Source organism: Aegilops tauschii, chromosome 1 (assembly GCF_002575655.3).
Source record: "Aegilops tauschii subsp. strangulata cultivar AL8/78 chromosome 1, Aet v6.0, whole genome shotgun sequence".
In the NCBI taxonomy this organism is placed as follows: domain Eukaryota; kingdom Viridiplantae; phylum Streptophyta; class Magnoliopsida; order Poales; family Poaceae; genus Aegilops; species Aegilops tauschii.
Window position 1 is genome coordinate 47933822 of NC_053035.3, and position 10057 is coordinate 47943878.

Below are 10057 nucleotides of genomic sequence, written 5' to 3' on the forward strand. Positions count from 1 at the left end.
CACCTTCGGTGCCAACTAGGGCATATAGTGCCCACGCAGCCACACTCTTGGGCCCGGGCCAAAAGGGGTGTGTGTTCGCTAGCTGGTCATTTCATTTTGGTGTGGAATCGTTCGCTTACTGCTGACTCGCAGTTGACCGGTCAACTGTTGAATTACGAAAAAAAGATGTTTTTTGAAAAAATCTTGAATTCAAAAATGTGCGTGAAATTTCCAAAAACAGTTCAAAATTTTGGGAAAAAGTTCATCAGATTGAAAAAATTTCACTGGATAAAAAAAATGTCCATCAAATTTGAAAAACAAATCCATGGAATATAAGAAAAGTTCATCAAATTTGAAAAGAGTTCTTCACATTTCCAAAAAAGTTCATCAAGTTTTTAATTTTTTTAGAAAATCATGAATTTTATAAAGCATGAATTTAAAGAAATCGTGCATTAATAAAAACAAAAAAAGAACAAAAGGAAAACAAAGAAAACCGAATAAAACCTACCAAGAAATGACCAGCAACCACGACTAAAGAGACAACTAGAAATTAAAAAAAAAACAAGTTATAAAGCAGTAATTGTTGGATGTTGTAGTGGTTACCGTCGCTTGCTTCGGAGGAACTGATTGTGAGTTCAAACTTCGGGGGCGCACCTTTTTTGAACGTTTAAACGAAAAAAAAAACAGAAGATACATTGGCCGACCCAGCTCGCAGCAGTGGTGGGTGGTGCGCTTCAAACGCCCGTTTGCGGCGTCTGAATCGCAAAATAGGAAGCGCCAGACTTAGCACGCTCACGCATCAGGCGCATCCCTAATTGGGCTAGCCGAGTGTGCGGGAGGCCACAAGGCACTCCCTCTTTCTGTTATTTTTTGTTCACATTTTTTTGTTTTTTGCTCGTTTTTCAAAATATTATACTTCCAAATGCTCCAAATACATATATATATATTATCAAAAGCACTCTGCACAATTTTTTGAATAAATATTAATCTAGCATTTAAAAAATGTAAAATGTGTACAGATTTTTTTGTCTTGTGTATACAAAAAATGTATAAACAACATGTTACGTGTATTAAAAAATTTGATCATGTATTTAAAAAATGTTAATCAGACATTTGAAAAAAATGTAAATAATATATTCCAAAAGAGTTAAACATGTATAAAAAATGTTCCTTATATATACCGAAAATATACACTGTGTATGAAAAAATTAGTCATCAAACATAAAAAGTATAGAAAATGTTCACCATCTATTTTTAAATGTTAAAGGTGTACAATACAAATGTTCGTGATGTATACAAAAAATATAGAATGTGCATGAAAAAACTTTGAACATAAAAATATAAATTTAGAAAAATGTTGACCGCGGATAAAAAAGATGTTAATCATCTACATAAAAAATGTTAAAGGTGTACAAAAAATGTTTATGATGTATACAAAAAATGCAGACCGTTTATTAAAATGTAAGGCGCAATTGTCTTTGCACGGCCTTTGATGCATGACTTTGATCACTAAAATATATCAAAGTACATGGATTGAACATGTATAAATGGCATCGTCGTTCTGTCTTATAAAACAGTTTTATTTCATATGTCTGTATACTGATTTTATAAACATACAACACATGCATAATCAAAGTTGTGCAAGGAAGACCAGAAAAGTCAAACAACGCCTTATATTTTGGGAAGAAGGGAGTACCATTTTTCTCAACCATGGCGACGTCCTCTCCGGCCAGTCCGGCAAGTATTAGTGGACCCGCATGTCGGTGGCCTAAAGGTAGGGTGCAGTACGCCAGGGGAATTGGATCCTCTCCGGCCATGTCGTGCGGCTTCGATGAGTCACTGGCTTTGACGAGTCGTGCTACCCCGATTGCTCGCATCCCCACCCATGCATGCAATAGCCGGGTCTATCAAATCCGCCTCATACGTCCAGGCAGGCCGCCCGGTCAATGTCCGGTCACGGTTTTTTGACCCAGACAGGCCTCTCAAACGGCCCTCAAACGCCCAGGCTGACCGGCACCCCCGAGATCCAGCCCAAATATGGGGCTGATATGGGGGCGCCCGGGCACGTCTGCCACGTCGGACCTGACAGCCCGACCCCACCCCAAATTGCACCAAATCCACCAAACCCTTCGTCCTCCTCCGCCGCCCTCCAACCTTTCCCGCGCCCGTACTCTCATCGTCCTCCACCCTTGCTCCCAATCCTCTCCTTCGGTCCCGATCCACCGCCGGAGATGTCGACCCACACCGCCGCAACGGAGTCGCAGTCCGCCTCGTCCGTCGGTGGCGTCAATTCGTCGGCTGCGACTTGCAAGGCGGATAACGTCGCCTGAAAGTTGCGGCGAAGCCGACAGCGAGAGAGGGAGGCGGCGGCGCAGGGAGGTTCGGATGTGGTGGAGCAGCTGTCTCCTTCGTCGCGCCCAGATCCCCGCACCCCTTCCCTCCGATCGCCGACACGGATTACGTCGCCCGACCACCTTGGGACAAAGGATGATGCGACTGCCGCAGCTCGTTCGGGCGTAGGTGAGCACGGGCACCGACACTGGGCTGCCATCGACATGTTCGACGGAATGACCGAACAAGACTCGGTGCGTTTTCTTTGCTCCTGTTTGATCAATTTTTAGCATAGACCGCTAGTTCATTTCGCACATGATGAATGCTTGCAAACCATAATCATGTATGAGGCATTCTTGTTGAACATGATCAATGACAATGAAGATCCGAGCGAAATGGAGTATGAATTGGAGGCCACCCCCACATTTGAGGTTGGGACATTTGATCCCAATCTGAGCAAAAGGAAGAAGAAGACCAAGACGCTGAAGGCAAGAGGTCCGGCATTCTCAAGATTTGAGGACATCTTAATGGTCAAATCTTGGTTAGCCACAACGATGGATCCAATATGTAGCACCGAGCAAAAGGGGAACACCTATTGGACGAAGATTTGGTAGGAGTATCATGAGCAAAAGGAGTATGTGGAGTCGCATCCTATCATGACCACCCGCAATGTGGCATCTTTCCAACATTGTTGGGGGATCATTCACGCGGAAGTGAACAAGTACGTAGGCTACTACTCACAAGTGACCAAACAGCCTCAAAGTGGGATGGGAGTCGCAACACACGTAAGATCGATTGCCTCATCTTGTTGTCTATTGCATATGCTTCTTGTATTTGCATTCTCGTGCTCATACATATGTTGTTTGCTAGATGGCGGTGGCGGCCACTTTGTATCACGAGGTGGAGAAGAAGCCATTTGCTTTTAGCCATTGTTCGGTCATATTGAACGGCAAGCCGAAGTGAAACGGACTTGTGGCTAACCTCAAGTCTGACAAGAAGAGGAATGATGGATCAAGCTCGAACCAATCAATTGGGTTGGACGATGAAGAGGGCGATGTTGTCGTGATGAATGGAAAAGCCACCGTGCCAAAGGACAACCGCCAAGTCATGGGAAACAAGTGGGAGAAGGCAGTGCCACCCATGATGCCGCGACTACCAAAATGTCGTCTGCATGGACGGGCATTTTTTCGGCGAGGGAGAACAAGAAGGAGGAGAGGTACAAGCTCATGTTGAATGCGCAAAAGGAAAGAATGGGGTGGGACCAGAAGAGGGCAGAGAAGAAGCTGGAAATTGAGATTGAGAAGATCGAGCTCGATAAGCAACAAGCGGCGATCAAATGGGAGCTCGAGAAGGCCAAGACGTTTGGTGACATAGAGCTTGAGAAGGAGAGGTTGCAACTCGCACGGGACGCGGAAGATGCATGGATCATGTTGGCGGACGAGACCCTCTATGATGAGCATGCGAAGAAGTGGCTTGTGGACAAGAAGATGAAGATCAACGACCGTTGGAAGTACGAGGCGGCGAGGGTGGCTGCGGCCCAGATGCAGTCAGAGGAGGCAGCCCGGATGCAGACAGAGCAGGCAGCCCGAATGCAAGCAGAGCAGGACGAGCAGGAGCAGGCGCCTAGCCAGTAATCCGAGGCCATCCGTCACGCTCGGACATTGATTTCATTTTGCCATGTCCGGTTTGTTGAACCATGATTTGCTTTGCTTTGTTTCGAACTTTGACATTCGGACAGTTTGTATCGTATGACCGACGCGCATGGATTGCATGGATTTGAGGATCGGAAATTTGTGGTATGTGGATGTGCGGCGCAACATTTGAGAGATGCCCGGTCAGTGCCCTCGGACGCGCCCGGGCGTGTCCGCGACTCTCTCCTCTCCCAGGAAACAAACATACTTAATCAATCTTCGTTAATTTCAATCAACCATATTTTTAAGCCACAATTTTGTTTTTGATTTTTTATATATATTTGAACTCCTGGTGCCAAGACCTTTAGAATGCGACCCCTCTTGAATACATTTAAACATGTTTAAGTTTGAACATTTGAAACGAGTGAAATCAGTTTTCTGAAGAAGTTAAATAGGTTTTTTGAATTGAATGAAGCCAGTTTTTCCAAATGAGTGAAATCCGTTTTACATACATATGATTTTTTTTCTTCTGAAATTGGTTTTTTAATTCAGTGAAACCAATTTTATGAATTGAGTGAAATCATTGTTTGAATGAGTGAAATCATTTTTGAAATGAGTGAAATGTAATTTTTGAAACAAGCGAGATCTGTTTTATGAAGAGAGCCAATTTGTTTAAATGAGTGAAATAAATTTTGAAATTAGCGAAACACTCAAAAAATCTTTTATGAAATAGCAGAACAACTTATGTTTTATGAAAGTGATTTCGAAGATAATTGAGAAAAAAAAACTAGTGAAATATGTGAAATAAGTTATTTTAAATATGTGAAATTGACTATTTCAAACACCCTAAATTGTAGCGTTGCGGTCCACGTATTTCACTCAATTTTTTTTAGTATGTTTGTCAAGCTGCTTATTCCACCGTGTCAATTTTTTTGAAATTGGTTATTTGAAATATGAGAATTTGGTTGTTTCATTATGCAGAATTTATTATTAAGAATATATTTAACTTCTATTTTACTAATATATCAAACATATCCGTGTCTTTGTGAGTTCCATATGCCATTTGGTGAAAATGAGCGAAAAACTAGAAAAAACTTTTATGAAAGTGATTTCAAAGATAATTGAAATATATAAAATAAAATATATTTCAAACATAACCAAAATTGATCTTGTTGTGAAGGTCTTGTCACCACGAATTCAAATGTACAAAAAGTTTCAGTAATCAACATTTGGTTCAAAAGATATGAATCAATTAAAAATATGAGGATAGAAATAAAATGCATGACGTATGTATGGCGTGAGAGAATGCATGCATGCATGCACCGTTCTCTCCACTCTTACTGTCTCCTTTTTATAAAAGCTGACAATATCTGACACTAGTACATGTATTGCTATGTATAATTTGATATATGAAAATAGAGTATAAAACTTGCATGGATCTTGACGAAAGTGACAGATGGTGGATTGCCCACCTGTACATACCGGCACGAGTAAACTTACTTATTTGTTTTATGCCTCCTGAATCTCCTCCCACCACCGAGCCAAATCTTGCGGCCACCGCCACCCGAGCCTCCTCCCATGCCCCGCACTCCTCCTCCTAGGTTTCTGATCGTCTTCTAGTGTGACTATTGCGCTGACCACCGCGTCCTCAAGCGTCAAGGAGGTCAAGAGTCGGGCCATGACACTTCTTGTTGGTACATGTGTATGTCTTTTTTTGCAAAGGGTAATATATTAATATGGAGATGATATAAATTACACCAGACTCTGCACCGACATAATATCAAGACCTAGTTGAGACACTGAGGATAGACACAACCAAAAACATAAAAAGAAGAAGGTGACACGATCAACGACACACAAATAGCAAACTAGCAGCTATAGCATCCACTGCCCTGGACGACACACGAACTATCGAAAAGGTTCTATGAAAGTAGCACCTTCATCAAGGGAACATCATGCATGCACCGCCGTTGCTGGATCGAAGCATTGGAGGTTAGATATTGGGTTTTCACCTTGATGTGCACGTCTGAAGATTATCCAAAGCAATGCATTCAACAAAGGTAACAATGTGTAAACACAGTCATTACCATGTGCAACCATCATAGGCCATACCCAAGGTTTTCACTCCGGAGATCGAGACTCGATACTCGGGATAGCACCACCGAACTGAACACTATGTGTTGTGCCACCAATTGCCAAAGAAGGCGATTCTCCATGGAGGTACCTACCCACACAACACGATCAAGGTAAATTAAAATCCAGACTGTTTCATGGCATACATGCCAGGAGACAACCACCCGCCAGAGAATCCCTCATATGAACATAACTGTTCCACAACCTCTGCTGGCAAGTACGGTCCAATGGTTGTAGAGCGGGACTGTCGCAGGAAGAGTCGATCAAACATAGGTACAGAAAGTAAAATTGACACGAAGAAGCTCTCTTTATTGCTCATTGATCAAATGTACGTACAATGAGGTGCTTTCCTCTTTATATAACTAAAGGGTGGGGGTAAGTGCCCACTTTAACGTTAAGTGGATGAACTTGGTCCTTAATGGGCTCCATCAAAGGCCCAAGTTTCCCAACACCCCCCTTGGGCAACTATCTGTATATCCATGCCTCAAAACTCCGGAAAATCTAGTGGAAGAAATATGGAGAGAGATCGCATAGTATACGTTGTTGTATTGCACGAATTGCCTTGTCAAAAACCTTGTGTAAAAAACATGAGGAACACCCAATCAAGGAAAAAAGAGTACAATCCACTCAACCATCAAGCCATCAAGTGGAGCACTCGATCATCGGGAATGATATTTTAACGATGCGTATGTGCTTTCTCCTCCTAAACCTTGTATCTCCCCAAGTCTCATCATAACAATTACACGCACACATCTCTTGAAGGATGATGCCAATGGTGATTTAGTGACCAAATCAGTAAGGTTGTCACAAGACTTAGTGAGGTTACTCTTCACATAACCCATCTGGATTTGTGCAAAATTCTCACCTCGTTCAACTTCTGCATCTCACGTGCATAGAAGAACTTGGGACTAATATGCTTCATGAGGTTACTCTTCACATAACCAATTTGGTCTTGTGCAACACAAGTAGCATTATATTCATATATAATGGTAGGGGTTTGTACGTTGTTCAATCCACACGTCTGCGGAATGTGGCCGATCATCCGCCGAAGCCATACACACCCTCGTGATGCTTCGCATAGTGCTATGATTACCGAGTTGTTTGTGAAAGTTTATACAAGACTTTACTTGGATGATTTCCAGGAAAATGTAGTTCCACCACAAAGGAAAACATATCTTGTCTATGACTTAGAAGTATGCGGGTCCGACAGGTATCCAACATCGTCATAGCCTATCAACATCACGTCTTGATTCCTTCTACAAAATAGGGCAATATGTTCGGTCCCTTGCAGGTAACAGAAGATGTCTTTGACGCCTTTCCAACGTCTTTTGGTTGGCTCAGGACTATTCTAGGAAGCAAATTAACAGTGAAAGCGATGTCCGTACGTGTACAATTTGCGGGGTGATACGTCCATTTTGCATCATGTTTTTTACTGTTATTTATAATGTTTTTATGCATATAATGCTTTATGGAGTAATTCTAATGCCTTTTCTCTCATAATATGCAAGGTTTACACAAAGAGGGAGAATACCGGTAGCTGGAATTCTGGACCTGAAAAAGCTACGTCAAGACACCTATTCTGCACCTCTCCAAATAAGCCGAAAATTTACGGAGAATTATTTTGGAATATATGGAAACACTGGAGCAAATAACTACCAGAGGGGGGCCACCTGGTGACCACAAGACACCAGGGCGTGCCAGGCCCCCCAGGCGCGCCCTGGTGGGTTGTGGCCAGTCCAGCCCACCTCTGCTGCCTATCTTCTGGTATATAAGTCATTTTGACCTAAAAAAAGGAGATGACTTTCGGGACGGAGCACCGCCGTCTCGAGGCGGAACTTGGACAGGAGCACTTTTGCCCTCCGGCGGAGCGATTCCGCCGGGGTAACTTCCCTCCCAGAGGCGGAAATCGAAGCCATCGTCATCACCAACAACCCTATCATCTTTGGGAGGCCAATCTCCATCAACATCCTCAACATCACCATCTCCTCCCAAACCCTAGTTCATCTCTTGTGTTCAATCTTTGTACCGGAACCTCAGATTGGTACCTATGGGTGACTAGTAGTGTTGATTACATCTTGTAGTTGATTACTATATGGTTTATTTGGTGGAAGATTATATGTTTAGATCCATTATGCTATTTAATACCCCTCTGATCTTGAGCATGAATATTATTTGCGCGTAGTTACTTTTGTTCTTAAGGTCACGAGAGAAGTCATGTTGCAAGTAATCATGTGAACTTGATATGTGTTCGATATTTTGATGATATGTATGTTGTGATTCCCTTAGTTGTGTCATGTGAACGTCGACTACATGGCACTTCATCATCTTTGTGCCTAAGGGAATGCATTGTGGAGTAGTTATTAGATGATGGGTTGCTAGAATGGCAGAAGTTTAAACCCTAGTTTATGCGCTACTTTGTAAGGGACCGATTTGGATCCAAATGTTTAATGCTATGGTTAGATTTTATCTTAATACTTTTCTCGTAGTTGCGGATGCTTGCAAGGGGGTTAATCATAAGTGGGAGGCTTGTTCAAGTAAGAACATCACTCAAGCACCGGTCCACCCACATATCAAATTATCAAAGGAGCAAATGCGAATCAAACCAACATGATGAAAGTGACTAGATGAAATTCCCGTGTGCCCTCAAGAACACTTTGCTTATTATAAGAAACCATTTTGGCCTGTCCTTTGCCACAAAAGGATTGGGCTGCCTTGCTACACTTTATTTACCGTTACTGTTACTTGTCACTTCCTTCTTCTCCTTGTTGGGTTCGACACTCTTACTTATCGAAAGGACTATGATTGACCCCCTATACTTGTGGGTCGTAACGGGGTACATGAGTGCTCCAACTGCACACGGGGTAAGGAAATTCTGGTCCCAAAATATCCTCCCACCCTCTTCCTTAGGCCTGTACGGGTCCTTGTCTTGTTGTAAAGATCTCCAGATCATCGGGGTCTTAGAAGGATATGCCTTGCGAAAGGATCGGTATGGTCGAGTAGAGGGGAGGTGGGGTGAGTAGGTGACTAATAGTTTTTACTTTATTTTCCAGTTTCAAGGGATACACAAAGAATATAGGTTATCCAGATATACAACTAGATGGACAACCTATATAGCAAGCTATAAAAACAACAAGCTAGATAACATATAAGATAATATACTAGCTTGCACAGAACAAGTGAAGGAAAGAATAAACCGCAAGTGGACACAATGGTGTTTGTCGGCCCCGTGAAAACCAGGGTCCCACGGATCAGTCTCGCGTAGGCCATGATGTCTACTACACAACCTTCTTCTTGTAAACGTTGTTGGGCCTCCAAGTGCAGAGGTTTGTAGGACAGTAGCAAATTTCTGTCAAGTGGATGACCTAAGGTTTATCAATCCGTGGGAGGCGTAGGATTAAGATGGTCTCTCTCAAACAACCCTGCAACCAAATAACAAAGAGTCTCTTGTGTCCCCAACACACCCAATACAATGATAAATTGTATAGGTGACTAGTTCGGCGAAGAGATGGTGATACAAGTGCAATATGGATGGTAGATATAGGTTTTTGTAATCTGAAAATATAAAACCAGCAAGGTAACTAATGATAAAAGTGAGCACAAACGGTATTGTAATGCTAGGAAACAAGGCCTAGGGTTCATATTTTCACTAGTGCAAGTTCTCTCAAAAATAATAACATAATTAGATCATATAACAATCCCTCAACATGCAACAAAGAGTCACTCCAAAGTCATTAATAGCGGAGAACAAAGGAAGAGATTATTGTAGGTACGAAACCACCTCAAAATTATTCTTTCTGATCGATCTATTCAAGAGTACATAGTAAAATAACATGAAGCTATTCTTTCCGTTCGATCTATCATAGAGTTCGTACTAGAATAACACCTTAAGACACAAATCAACCAAAACCCTAATGTCACCTAGATACTCCAATGTCACCTCAAGTATCCATGGGTATGATTATACGATATGCATCACACAATCT